General features: G+C 42.2%; 1 protein-coding gene across 1 annotated transcript in view; it reads left to right on the plus strand.

Annotated features, from left to right (window-relative positions):
• The window catches only part of CCDC186 (coiled-coil domain containing 186), a 1,483,461-nt gene that overhangs the window by 741,477 nt on the left and 727,450 nt on the right, over window positions 1-14,534 (plus strand). The gene's annotated exons all lie outside the window — the stretch shown is intronic.

Below are 14,534 nucleotides of genomic sequence, written 5' to 3' on the forward strand. Positions count from 1 at the left end.
AGTAAACCAACTATTAAATGAAGTTTATTAATTTTTCAATGGGTATATAATACAATACAATTTATTGTCTGTTTAAATAAAATTTAAATTATAAAGGTATATTTATAAAGATAGGCTTGGAGGGTAGAGATGTGATTTTTATATACATATATTTACACATATGAATATATTAATAAATGTATTGTTTAATAATAAATTTCAATAATTTTTTTAGTTTATTTTAAAGGAATGTTTTGGATACTAATGTAATATATCTAGTCAAATAATAACTGCTGAATGATTCTAACATTTTAATATGTAAGATGTATTTTGGTGCTGGTCTTTTAAATATTAATTAATGTAACATCAGCTGACTTGAAAAAGTTACTTAAAGGTGTGTTTTTAAATTAATGATTTCTCTGATGAAGTTTGTACAGAGTTACCAAATTGTTATCGAGTCCGACCCAAGGGGCTTTGGAACCAACTAGAGTTCTCCCTTCTACTTTTGTTCCTCCTATGATTCAACCCAGGCCTTCGGAGCAGGAGGAATTGGAACTGAAGATTGTGGAGCGTTCGGAGCCAACGCCTGTTCCAGTGCCATCTGTGCTGACTACTCGGTGCTGACCAACAGGCATCAGCTCATACAAGCCAAGGACACCACTTTGAGTCTGTGCAGCTAATTGGGGATTACAGTATACTCAGAAAAATCTGCTTTGTCGCCATCATAACATATTGTTTTTATAGAGCAGATTTGGACACAACCACCACCACACTAAAACTTCCTTCAGAAAGGGTGTCTGTACTTCAACAACAGGTTTTAAAACGTCTATTGAGAGACAGGGTACCAGCCTCAGAGGTGCTCAAATTGTTGGGGACGATGGCGGCCATGATCATAGCTGTCCCCTTGGGGCGTATGCACATGCAGATTCTTCAACGGGTCCTGGTTATGCAATGGTCCTATCAAGAACTTCCAGTATCACATCTGATTGCTCTAACAAACTCCTGCAAAAAGGATCTTCGGTGGTGGTTGACATCTCATCAAGTAATGATGGGTCATCCCTTTGTCCTACCCATTCCAGCCACTATGACCACAGACATTTCCCTGATTGGGTGGGGGGGCATTATCAAGGGAGAACAGCCAGAGACACATAGAATGAACTAGACTCATCTGCATATCAGTGTCCTGGAGATGAGAGCGGTACTTTTGGCGTTGCAGTACTTTCAGGACTCTCTTCCTCTGGGAACAATTACGATTCAGGCAGACATGTCTGTAGTCTCGTACATAAACAAACAAGGCCCTAAGAGTATGGCATTGGGCTACCTCTACCCAGCGCTTTCTGACAGAAATGCACATCCCAGGGAAATCCAACATGATAGACAAACTCAGCAGGGCAGTTTTGTTGCCTCACGAGTGGTCACTCAAGGAAGAGATAGTGGAAAGGATATTCTGCAGATGGGGCCAGCCTTGCTGCAATCTTTTTGCATCCCCCATGAATACAAAATGCAGCATCTACTTTGCCCTAATCCCCCATCCGGGAGATACTCCAAGGGATGCCCTCGTACACGATTGGCCCCCGGGTCTGCTTTATGCCTTCCCACCAATTCCTCTGATAGCCAAAGTATTAAAGAAAGCCAAAGTCTTGGGAAGGACCATCATTGTAATAGCCCCTTACTGGCCTCGTCAGATTTGGTTCCCTTTCCTTCGACCTCATCTTTTGGAAAAACCTTGGATTCTGGACCTACTGCCAGAGATCTCCTGATTCACTCATCGTGGGCTCTTCATCCCTCTCTACAGTCCTTCAAATTGAGTGCTTGCCTGCTCCAATTCCCAGTATAGCCAGGTTACTTGACCTCTCAACTGAAACACAACCTATCTTAATTAAATCGTCTACTAGAAAATTGTACCTCAGCAAATGGAAGATATTTTCTATATGGGCTTCTCAGAACAGTATTGACCCTTACCTAGCCCCGATTTCCTCTTTCCTGGAATTTTTAAGAGCTGCTGCAGCCACCATTCACATTCAACTTGCAGCGATCTCCAATTTTCACCTTGGCATTGAGGGGATCTAATGTAATGTCACGCAAACTAGCCAAAGCCTTTCTTAAAGGGACCTTGCACCTAAGGACGACCTGTTAAATCTCCTCATTCACCTTGGGATTTGAATTTTATGCTTTCACACATCATTCTTCTACCATTTCAACCAGCTTCTTCATGTGAATTGAAGTATTTATCTTGGAAAAGCAGCATTTTCCTAGTAGCTATCACATCTGCCCGGAGAGTTTCAGAACTGCAGGCCTTGTCTATAATACTCCCTTATTTGCTTTTTCATTCTGACAGTTTCCCAATGAACGAATCCCACAATCTTGCCTAAAGTTTGTTCTGAAGCTAATCTTAATGAAACCATAGCATTACCGTTTTTTCCCCAATCACAGCAATAAGTTGGAGTATTTTTTTTCATCTTTTCGGCTTTTCCCGGTTAGGGGTCGCCACAGTGGAACTCCTGTCTGCTAATGATCAGCAGTAGATTTTTATGGTGCCGAGTTGCCAGCCCGACGCCCAACCTTCAGTGAAGGCACGCCCATTCACGCATGCCTTTCGAATGCCACTCGACCACGGGGAAGACATGCAGACTCCACACAGAAGGCACTCCAGCTGAGAATCGAACAGGAGAACCTCTTGCTGTGAGGCAACAATGCTGCGGCGGCTAATGCTGCACAAACTTGATGTTCATAGGCAACTTTGATTTTACCTGGATAGAACCAAAGAATTTAGAAAATCTGAACAGCTCTGTTTCCTTTTCAGAGTCCAAAAAAGGTGGACCTGTGGCAAAAACCACTCTGTCGAAATGGCTGTCAGATTGCATCACCTTTGTTTATTTATCAGTGAATGCTCCACTACAACAGAGAATAAAGGCCCATTCAACTAGAGCTGTTTCCACTTCTTCTGTATTTACTGCCAAGTTACCAATAGATATGATTTGTGCTGCAGCTACTTGGTCAAGGCCTCATACTTTTATCACTCATTATAAAGTAGACAGAGCTTCTTTTGGTTCTTCTGTCCTCAAGAATATACTCCCTTGAGCCACCCGAGAAAGATGGTGCTTAGGACGCTACCCATCAGTAAGAATGAAAGGCGAGATAGAACAACTTTACATAAAGAAGTTATGTACTCACCATAACGTTCCATGTGAGTTGTTCATCTCGCCTTCATTCTTACATCCCATCCGCCTACCCCCTCCAGGCTTTCTCAAGGACCGAAAATTATGATTTGTCATGGTCTGTTTCTCCTTTTTTAAGACATGAATAATGGTATATGATATATTGGGGCAGCAAAGAAGATCTGAGGTGTAACACAGGGTGCATCATGGGATAGGGAGTTGGCCTTGAGCTGGTTGGAGACCTTGAGCTTTGTTTTTGGCCATGTCAGAGCTGAGGATCGGCTCCGAGCCCATCAGTAAGAATGAAGGTGAGATGAACAACTAACATGGAATGCATTGGTGAGTACATAACTTCTTATTAGCTGCTCCTGAAGTATCTCTGATAAGATTTGTTGGGCCACCAGTCTGGAGGTGTGTGCATCCTTTATGAATATGGAAATACCACCGCCTTTGGAGCTTCGGTCCAAGTTCTGGGGCTGAAAGGTGTGGCATGAGTTATAGCTTGGTAGTGCAGGGGTGCTTTCTGCTGCCTTGAACCAGGTCTCTGTTACAGCACAAATGTCGATGTTCTCCATTTTAAGGAGTGCTTTGAGCAAGTGCATGTTGAGTTTTAGACTTCTAGCGTTGAGCAGCATGACCCTCATATTGCATTTGTTTGAAGCTGTTACGATGGTAGTTTTGTCTTTGGAACACGACCTAATAAAGGCACTATAGGGCTTTCAGTGACATGGCTTTCAGTCTTTCTGCATAAGACTTGTTTTATGTAATCTGTAATTTCTTGGTGAGAAACCTCTTTGGTTTCGCCAATTGTTGCAGGTGTCTGGTGAAGCACATGCAAAAGGGAGCATTGTACCCAATTATTGTACCCAATTATTGTGCACTTCACGCATTTATACAACAACACTCTGGGAGAAATTTTTAAACTCAAGTCAGATCTATCCAAAGTATGTGCTCCTGATTTCCTCTCATACTTGTCATATCTACAGCAACCACTCCATACTTGGGGAAAAAATTCTATTAAATCTACTCTGAGAGTAAAAATGCCACCACCACTTAGAAGCTCTTAGTTCTTCCCATTTTTCTCTATGATTTGTTTGTCTGTTCTCTTCTCCAGTCGCTGTACAACGTCTGTAGTTAACTCTTGCAGTTTTTATGCAGGTTTTGTAAGCTTTACTGGTTATGCCCTTTTTAGTAACATTTTCTGTTCTTGGCTCCACCATAAACATTAACGAAGCTGACACGTTTGTTAATTGCCCCTCACTCCCTTCCTTTTGCCTGTATCTTCCTACCGGTGTTTGATAAGGGGCACAATTGCTAATGTGCAATGCAAACACTTGATGTTATGTTGTCCTATCTCGCCTTCATTCTTACTTGGATGGGTTCGGAGCCGATCATTTGCTCAGACCTGGCCGAATACACAGCTGGAAGTCTCATACTTGGCTCATGGTAAGGTAGGTATCCCTTGATGCAGTGGTGCAACTCTCCAGATCTCCTTTGCCGCTTTACAGCATTGGATGTTCTCTTCTTGGCCGTGGCTATGTTTTTTTGTTAGTTGCATTCTGTTAGTTTAAAATAGTTAGGATTTATATATTAGTTAGTTTACTGTGTGGTGTGAAACTTTACTTTAATGTGTAGCTTAGTTTTATATCCTTTTTCTGCTGTTGTGTGCTTTTGCTTGGCTGTCATTTTTTTCACAGGCCTGTACTTGTATCCCATAGTTATTTACTGTAGTGGTGCTTAAAACTACCTGTAGTGTTGTTTTTTCTAGTCACTTAGTTTTAGATTGGTTAGTTTATTAGCGCATTTAAATTAGAGAGCTAATTGCCTGTTTTAAGTAGAGGGCTAGTAGTGTTAGTGTATTCTATCTCTCCCAATATTATACCTTTCTAGGTCCGTTTAAATTAGAGGTCCTAGTGCTCGTTTTAGTCAGAGCAAAGCTAATTCTCTTTATATTCCTTAGATGTGCTGTGTTTGTTAAATTAGTGTGTTTTATATTTCTAGAAGTGGTGTGAGTTTACTTGGTGTTTGTTATTCTTGTAGGATCTTTTTCTTCCTAACATGTCCAAAGACACTAGGGAGAAAGAACATAAGCCTTTGGACTTAAAAAAAAAAAAAAAAGGTCAAAAATGCACCCAGAAAATGGCTAATTCAGATGGACATGGCATTTGTGTCTATTGTTTAGGAGCTATTCACCTCCAAGAAAGTTGCACTTTCTGCTACTCTTTTAGCACACGTGTTGCAGGAAAGGAAAAACAAATTGATTGTCAAAGGGCTCTTGAAACTGACTTTTGAGGAAGCTGTACAGAGTGCTTCTCCTTCATCCTCTTCTTCTTCTAAGAGGGACAAACCAACTAAAAGACCATCTCATGTCTCTTTGGCTCAGTCAGTACCCCCTGAAAAATTCCCAAAAATTTCACAGCCATCAAGCTCCTTAGCTCCACAGGCTTTGGAACCAACGGAGATTATTATTGACAAACCTGTTTTTTTGGCTCCAAAGTCTGCCGAAAGAAACAGTGTCTCAGAGCAGGTCCAGTGATGTTCCACCAGTCTCCCCTACTTTGAGATCTCCCATTTTGGAGAGATCTCATTTACCAACTCTATCCTCCAGGTCCTCTAAGAACTTTGATGATGATGATGTGGAGCGGGTGGTGCGCAGACTTTTGAAGTCACCAGCGCTAGCTAAATTGTTCTTGGCTCCAACCCAACAGGTTTCGGAGCCTTCTAAGACTGTTACATCCACTGTCATTCCTCCTGAGAGCCATGCTGGATCTTCGGAGCTAGAGTGCCAAGTACCACTTGCTGTAGATCCTTCTGTTCCGGGACCCCTTTTGGAGATTATGGAACCGATATCTGCTCCAACACTCTCGGTGCCATCCAGGGTGTCTGGGAGCCAAAGTTCTCTGGTCGGCCCTGAGGGGGGGAAGCTCGGACCTGAACTTCTTTGGCTCCAAGCCCAAACCGTCGGTGCGTCTGTTCGGGTGAGCTCGGCTCCTATATCAGCCTCGGAGCTGGTCTCTCTGGGGCTGGGGGTGTCCTTTGTTTCCTTGGAGCTGGAGATGTCCTCAAACCAGTGGGTTCTGCTTTCAAGCTGATGAGGAGGGTGCGGTCCCCTTCTACAGCTCTACACAAGGATACTGGCATTTGTCCCCCCAAGGCACCGGCTACTGTCTTGGCACCACCCCATGCAAATAACAGCAGAGATTCAAAGCCTCAGGGACCCCTATTGGGTGAACCCCTCTCTTCTGTGGCCTCCCCAGAATACACTTCTGAGGAGCCCCCTCAAAAGACAACATGCAAGAGGAAGCATATAGACTCCCCTGATGAGTCTGTCATCTCAGACACTGACCTTGAGCAGTCAGAAGGGTCCCCACGGTCGTCCTCTGAAGATCTCATTTGCAGATATCCTTGAAATCCTAAAGCAGAGAGGTGGCTGGAAAACCATCAACCCTTCTTATAAGGAGTCTGTGTACCTGAAGGCTTTGGATCTCATCCTTCTGGCCTCCTGGGTATCTCCACCTTTTGATGAGCTAATGGACTTAGTCGAAAGGCGTGGGAGTCACCTGACACTATGGAACCAGACCTTTGGAGGCTAAACATGTTTTTGTCAGTTCCCAATGGAAAAGATTTTCTTACAAAAGGTGTGCCTGTAGATGTTATGGTGGTGGCAGCAGCCACCAAGAAGGAACTTTCTGAGACATCCTCATCTGTTCATCCCCTGAACAAAGATTCTTGAACGATGTACAGATACGGGAAGTGTGTTTTTTGTCAGCAACTTTTACACTCCAACCGCTAAACTACCTCACAAACTTTACAAGGCTACAAATAGATCTCCTGAAAGAGCTCGGAGATACTCTACAAGGTTCATTGGCTGCGGGGGTGACTGAGAAAGCCTCCTCCCTGCTGTCCACCTTAAATTCTGTCGTCAACTCCTCCATGAGACTGATATCTTATGCAGCTGATGGAGCGAGTAGGGCAGCAGGTTGAGGAGTTTCCTTGAGGAGACACTCCTGGATGCGCTTGTGTAATTTTGCGGATCCTTTTAAGTCTACCTTTACTAACACCCCTTTTGATGGTTCCTCACTTTTTGGACCCAAAGTTAAAAACACACTCACCAGATGCAAGCAGGAAGGGAAAACTCTCTGCCGTTGGAGTATGTTTTTAGTACCTTCAAGACCTTTCCCCAAAGGTGTGGGTATTCTTGATGAATATGGATACACCCCCACCTTTTGTGTTTCGGTCTGGGTTCTGTGGCCAAAAAGTATGGTATGAGTTTTAGCCTAGTAGTGCTGGGGTGCTCTCAGGAGCCTTAAACCAGGTTTCTGTTAGTGCACAGATATCAATGCTCTCCATACTGAGGAGTGCCTTGAGTGCGTGCATTTTGAGGTTTAGACTTCTGGAGTTGAGTAGCATAACCCTCAGTTTTTGGTTACTTGTGCTATTTATGATGGTGGGTTTGTCTGTTGAGCCTTGCCTAAAAATGGCACTATGGGGGCGGCAAAAGCCGTGGCCAGTATTTGAAAGCCTAAGGGTGACAGGTGCAAGCCATCTCTTGCGAAGCAACATGGCTTATCGAGCATGTCATCCCAGGTGGACAGATACTGGATGCCCTTTGAATGACACCAGAAACTTAGCCAGTTGTTGAAATTGATAATTTTTTCTTTATACTGTGGCATCAATCTTGGTGAGGGCAGGATGCTGGTCAGGGTCATACCAGCCTGGGCTACGTGATCAGAGAGCTCTTCCATGTCTCTTTTCATGTAGTTCATGGAGGTATGTCTCAGGTTATTCACACCAACATGGACAATGACAGAGTCGTATTTGTACTTGTTCTGGAGTGACCTGAATGCTTGTGTTATGTGACTGATCCTGGCGCCCGACAAGCAGCTAACTGTAACCTTCTCCTTGTCCATCCTAGTTAGTAGGACATCAGTGTGCCTGACTATAGTGTGCCTGACTATAGAGTTGCCTGTTACTAGTCTGTTTGGTATGTTATTTTGCCTTAAGGGCTGTGATTGCATGGCACACTGATTATGTGAAGTATGTGTTTCATGGTTTGTGATGGGGTATGGAGGTTGCTTGGGTGTCTGCTTTGGAGGTCTCTGTTGCTTTTGCCTCCCAAGTATGTTTTCGTATATTTGTGTGTTATTTGCTGGTTTTGGTTTAGTAGGTTTATGTGAGACTGGTGATGTGTTGCAAGTATTTTCCTTCTCCTCTTGACTGTCATTTCTACTCTTGGGTTGAGAGAGCTTTGCTTCCAGTTTGGCTGTATAATTGCATCTCTTGCATATATTAGTGTTTGGTGGTAGGAGGAGAGGGTTGTCTGTGTACATGAGGCAGTAACATTGCCTCAAAATGCCCAGATTCACCAGTTGGACTGGAGAGTACACCTGAAACTGCCCTTTGGACATGCGTGACTAGGTAAAGTGAGCTGTTTTACTGATTAGCTGGTAGGGACGAATAGAGAGCCTTGTCCTTCTGGACGGTGTAGGGGGGGTCTAGTGCTAGGGTTAATTAGTGCTTGCTGTGAGTTTTGAGCAAGTGCTGGGCTGTGAAATTAATGGTTTGAGTGCTTAAGTTGAAAGTTGGTCAGAAATGAAAGAGATAGAAATTAGCCCAAAATGGCCAATAAACTACTAACTTCTAGGCTACAGCAAACAAGGCTCAAAAATTTCAGAAAGAAACAGTTCAAATAAGCAAGTACAGTAAGCCTTTAACCAGAAATTCCTGGCTCAGAAGGGCAGAATCTAGCCTCTTCTCCCACAAGAGTGCAGACTTACAAACCTTAATGTAAAATAACTGGCCTGGAGCCAAAGTGCTTAAACCACAACTAATGCGCTTTTAGAATAACAGACACTGAGCCTTCAATCAGCAATTCCCAACTTAAAAGGATGCAAGCTACCTGCCCTGCCACAACAATGTAGTCCACAAACCTTCTTAATGTAAAACAACTGGTCTGAAGCCCAAGTGCTTAAAACAAAAGGCTTAGAATAACAGTTACAATTGAATCTGGCTACTACCAAGCAGTAATAACTGCAGCAGAATAATACAGTTGAGTACTTTTAAGAAGAAGCACAAGCAAAATAAGGTAATAAAGTGGGAAGAAACACAATTACAGTAAAAGCAGATGAATAAAGTGCAATTTATAATATATATATATATATATATATATATATATATATATATATATATATATAAACAATAGAAAACGGGCAAACTGATTTAAACAAATTACCCAGTTAATCAGTAAAGAAAACTCAAAACTGAGCCCTGCTCCAGCAGTCTTCATTCAATCTGACAAGTTTTAACCGCACACTCCTGCCACTAGGGCGCAGGGGAACCTTCTCCAAAAAAGATGGCTTGGATTAGTGCTCAAGTTATACAAACAAAGCTAGATTCAGCAGGCCTGAATCTAGTCTATGGTACAGCAGACAAGGTGCAGCAATATCAGAAAAAACTGTTCAAATGAGCAGGCACAGTAAGCCTTTAACCAGAAATTCCCAGCTGAGAAGGATAGAATCTAGCCTCTCCTCCCACAAGAGTGAAGACCACAAACCTTCTTAATGTAAAATAACTGGCCTGGAGCCCAAGTGCTTAAACCAGAACTAATACACTTTTAGAATAACAGACACTGAACCTTCAATCAGCAATTCCCAACTTAGAAGGATGTACGCTACCTGTCCTGCCACAACAGTGCAGACCACAAACCTTCCAAATGTAAAACAACTAGTTTGAAGCCCAAGTACAATAACCAAAAGACAGAATAACAGTTACAATTTAATCAGGCTACTACCAAGCAGTAATAAATGCAGCAGAATAAACAAAACTGAGTACTTTTAAGAAGAAACAAAAGCAAAATAAGGTAATAAAATAGGAAAAAACACAAATACAGTAAAAGTAGATAAAGTACAATTTTTTTTTATATATAACAATAGAAAACAAGCAAACTGATTTGAACAAATTACCCAATTAACTGGTAAAAAAACCTCAGAACTGAGCCCTGTTCCAGCAGTCTTCAATCAGACAAGTTCAGGGCCTAAGTGGGTATGCCTACTCAAATGTTCTCCCTATATTAGGGAGGATATTCCAAGAAACCCTTCAAGTTCTGGGGTCCATGGCAGCAGCCATTCTTCTAGTCCCGTTCGCACGCTTTCACATGAGAATCCTTCAGTGGCTTCTTTTCACGCAATGGTCCTTCCAGGAATTACCTATGTCTCACATGATGCTAATTATGGAATCTTACAAAAGACACCTTTCGTGGTGGATGGTCTCCCCACTAGTTTCTCAGGGCAGACCTTTCATGGAACCCCATCCAGTCGCCATAGTGACCACGTACGCTTCCCTGATAGGGTGGGGGGGCATTATCTAGGGAAGACAGTCCAAGGCACTTGGCAACCTCAAGAGTACCACTTGCACATCAACGTCCTGGAGATGAGTGGTGCTCCTAGCATTGCAAGCTCTTCAAGACTCTCTCCCTGCCAAGCCTATTCCAATACAGACGGACAATATGTCAGTGGTTTGGTACATCAGCAAACAGGGCGGATCCAGGTCTTACCCCTTGTGCCGAGAGGCCCTCAGACTGTGGCAATGGGCAATTTCCTCCCAAAGTTTTCTGATAGCAACGCATATCCCTGGGACATCCAACGTAATAGCGGACAGGCTCAGCAGGGCTGTCCTCATGCCTCACGAGTGGTTTATGAAACAGGAAATTGTGGATCTTATTTTCCGCAAATGGGGCCAGCCTTGCTGCGATCTCTGCCTCTCCCCTCAACAACAAATGCAGCAGCTACTTCTCCCTTGTTCATCCTCCAGGTCAGACACCCAGGGATGCTCTAGTCCACGATCGCCCTCAGAGACTTCTTTATGCATTTCCCCCTTCCCCATAATTCCAAAAGTCATTCAGAAAGCAAAATTGTTGGGTTGCAAAATGATCCTCATTGCCCCCTATTGGCCTCGACAGATTTGGTTTGTGTTCCTTCACCCCCACCTTCTAGCCCAGTCTTGGATTCTGGACCCAGTACCGGACCTCTTGATTCATCAGTCAGGCAGGCTTACACCATTCCCTCCAATCTCTCAAGCTCATAGCTTGGTTACTCCACTTCCAATCTTAGCCAGGCTCCCCAATATTTCCCCAGCAGTGTGTGATATTATTGTTTCCTCCCATAAGACAAATACAAGGAAAGTCTATGCTAGCAAATGGAAAAGATTCTCTTACTGGGCAGAATAAAGGAATTTAGATCCTTTTACAGCTCCTGTACACGAGATTTTGGACTTCCTAGCAGAACTGTTTCATTCTGGTGCAGCGGCTGCTACCATCAGAGTACAACTGGCTGCCATTTCAAATTTTCATGTCAGACTTTCGAACTCTAGCATAATGTCTCACAAACTCTGTAAGGCCTTCATGAGAGGTATGTCTCTACTTAGACCGCCAGTGAAAGAGCCACTTCCACCTTGGGATCTCAGTTTGGTTCTTGCCTCCTTGATACTACCTCTTTTGAACCAGCAGCATCATGTTCCTTGAAATTTCTCTCTTGCAAAACCCTTTTCTTAGTTGCTATTACTTCTGCCAGATGTGTTTCAGAACTCCATGCACTATGTTCTCACCCTCCATACCTAGTTTTTCACAAAGACAGGGTTTCCCTGAAAACTAACCCATCCTTTCTACCTAAAGTTTGTTCAGACTACACTTTTAATCAATCTATTGAACTCCCTGTCTTTTTCCCTAATCATTCCAACAAGGCAGAATACAGATTACACCAACTGGATGTGCATAGACAACTGCGTTTCTGTCTCCATAGAACTAAAGAAATGAGAAAATCAGATCAGTTATTTGCTAACAACAAACAAGGCCTTCCAGTTTCTAAAGTAACATTGTCAAAATGGTTATCGGACACCATAGTCCATACCTACCACTTGTGACAAAAAGATCTTTCAACAAAACCCAAAGGTCATTCAACCAGGTCAGTAGCTACTTCGGTAACATTTCAATCTAGATTGCCCATAGATTCAATTTGTGCAGCAGCTACTTAGCAAGATCAACATACATTCATTTCTCATTACAAAGTAGATGTGGTCTCCTGGGGCAGAGCTTCCTTTGGTTCCACGGTTCTGAAGAGTCTGTTCCAATGAGCCACCCAGGATTGAGGTGCTAGGGACGCTGTCCCGTCCAGCAAGAATGAAGGCGAGATTGGACAACCTAACATAAAGAAGTTATGTACCTACCATAACGTTCCATGTTAGTTGTCCTTCATTTTGCCTTCCTTCTTGCATCCCTCCCTCCTTCCCCCTTCCTCGAGGATTGACAGGAGTTTCTCAATGGTTTTACTGGCTAATTTTTTTTTATTAGTTGCTTCTCAACCAAACCATGACAATTAACTGTATATCCAGGTTTATTAATGGATTATCTTCTATAATTATGTCTAGTGTTAGCTATCTCAAACGAGATCTGGGTAGCTGGCGCTGGGCATTCTTGGATAAAGGGTAGCCTCGAGCAAGTAAATAGCTCTCGAGCTATAGTAAGTGGCCGAGTCGGAGCTGAGGATCAGCTCCGAACCCATCCAGCAAGGAAGAAGGCAAGATGAAGGACCACTAACATGGAACGTTATGGTAGGTACATAACTTCTTTTTTTAGAACAGTTGAACAAGCAGACATTACTGAGTTATAGGTGAGAAGTTCTTCAAGTCCAGTCAGAAATGATTTACTTGTAATTGGAAACTGGCTTATTAAAGGAACTGATATTCACATTTGCAGACAGGATAGTGGACATGCTTGCTAGACTTTGTTTAATTTCGCCAAGTGCTCTCCTTAGTCCTCAGAATTGCCTCCGCCTTTAATTCTTGTGGGGTATGTACATTGTTAATGTACATGGATATGATTTTAGTTTTGTTTGTTTGTTTCATCCATTGCTACTATTATTATTATTGGAACCATCTGAGTATATTTCTTCCTTATTGCTTTAGCTTCTACCTGTATAGCCTAGTATTTTATGACTTGGTGTCTCTCTGTATGCAAGACATTATAATCAATAGGTGTGACTACTACATCTGTTTATTTTTTCACATCTTTTTCTGAACTGTTGTAACGGGTGATCCCATGTGGTAATATACTTCCTCATTCTCTATAATGTTTTTTGGTTCATGTTTCCATGGCTTCTCAGCCACTTCTGTGTTTGTAGTGTTTTCACAATCCTTTTCAACATTTTTGCCACATTATTGTGCCTTTCACTGTACAGGCTCTCTGCCATTAGTGTGTTATCCTAATTTTTTAGGTTTTTTTTTTTTATACAGAATATGCAGCTGACTGCTTCTGTCACCTTTTCAAAGGATTTTGTAAACCAGATAGTCCACTTTCCTGGGTCTCCATTATTAACCTTTTATCTGTTAGTTTCAAGTCACCTCTCCTTAAGCATTCCTGTGTCAGTAAACACAAGGTTGTTCCAGGATATCTCTGTACTTGCTACAAAATTTATGACTTTTCAACTTTTTTTCTTTTCTTCTGATCCTTTTCCTTATATTTTTCTATTTTTTTTTTTTAGTACATTCAGTTGCCGTCTGATTTTTTTTCTACTTCTGGTTTGAGTTCCATTTCCGCTTGACACTGAAATGTTTGTTTTCTCAGTGTACACGCTCTGTCTTGCCATCTAATTTAACTACTAATGCAGCCTGCCTTTCAGTTGTAAATTGTTTGTTAAGAAAGTGTTTCAGTGTGGAAAAGGAAACTGTATTAAAGTAACAGGGTCCTGAGCACTAGCTTGTATCAACATATTGCTGAGGTGCAGATGTTCACAGTTACTTATATAGGAAAAGTAGAAAACAAAAAAGCTCCTATTCTGATTCCTCAACCGAAGAGTATGATTTCTCTTTGAGGAATATTATTTCCCTTTCAGAATTCTTGCAAGGAAAAGTCTTCTTCCCAGTTATTGAACACTTCTCCAGAAGGTACTTTTGTTAATGATTACATAGGAGATTTTTTTTAGATGGCCTCTGGGTAACCTCTCATCATTAAAAATCAGGTAAAGAAACATGATGAGGCTTCCAGATGCTAAGCTGACAGTCTCTCCACTTTATTGTACTTTTAAAGATGTGCTAAAGGCAGTCTTTGTTCTTATTTACAGTGCCTAATACCTAAAAAGGTGGTAGATTGTATAAGTCTCTCTTAGACAGGCAGGAATTATTTAGTGGACACAAAGCTGGTCCTGCAGCTTTCTGTCAGCTTGTGTTTGAAGTGGGAAGACATGCTTCTAGTTTCATTCCCATTAGATAAGGATTCAGAATTGTTAGGTAAATATGGTAAAGATGTATCTACTTAGGAGTTTCAGGAATGAGAGGTAAGTACCATTAAGGGATTGAAAAGGGAAACAAACTTTTCAGTGTGTTGTTTTAAAGCTGTATATGGCTAGG

The sequence above is a fragment of the Protopterus annectens genome, chromosome 14.part0, assembly GCF_019279795.1.
Source record: "Protopterus annectens isolate FY-2018-M chromosome 14.part0, PAN1.0, whole genome shotgun sequence".
NCBI classification, from domain to species: Eukaryota; Metazoa; Chordata; order Ceratodontiformes; family Protopteridae; genus Protopterus; species Protopterus annectens.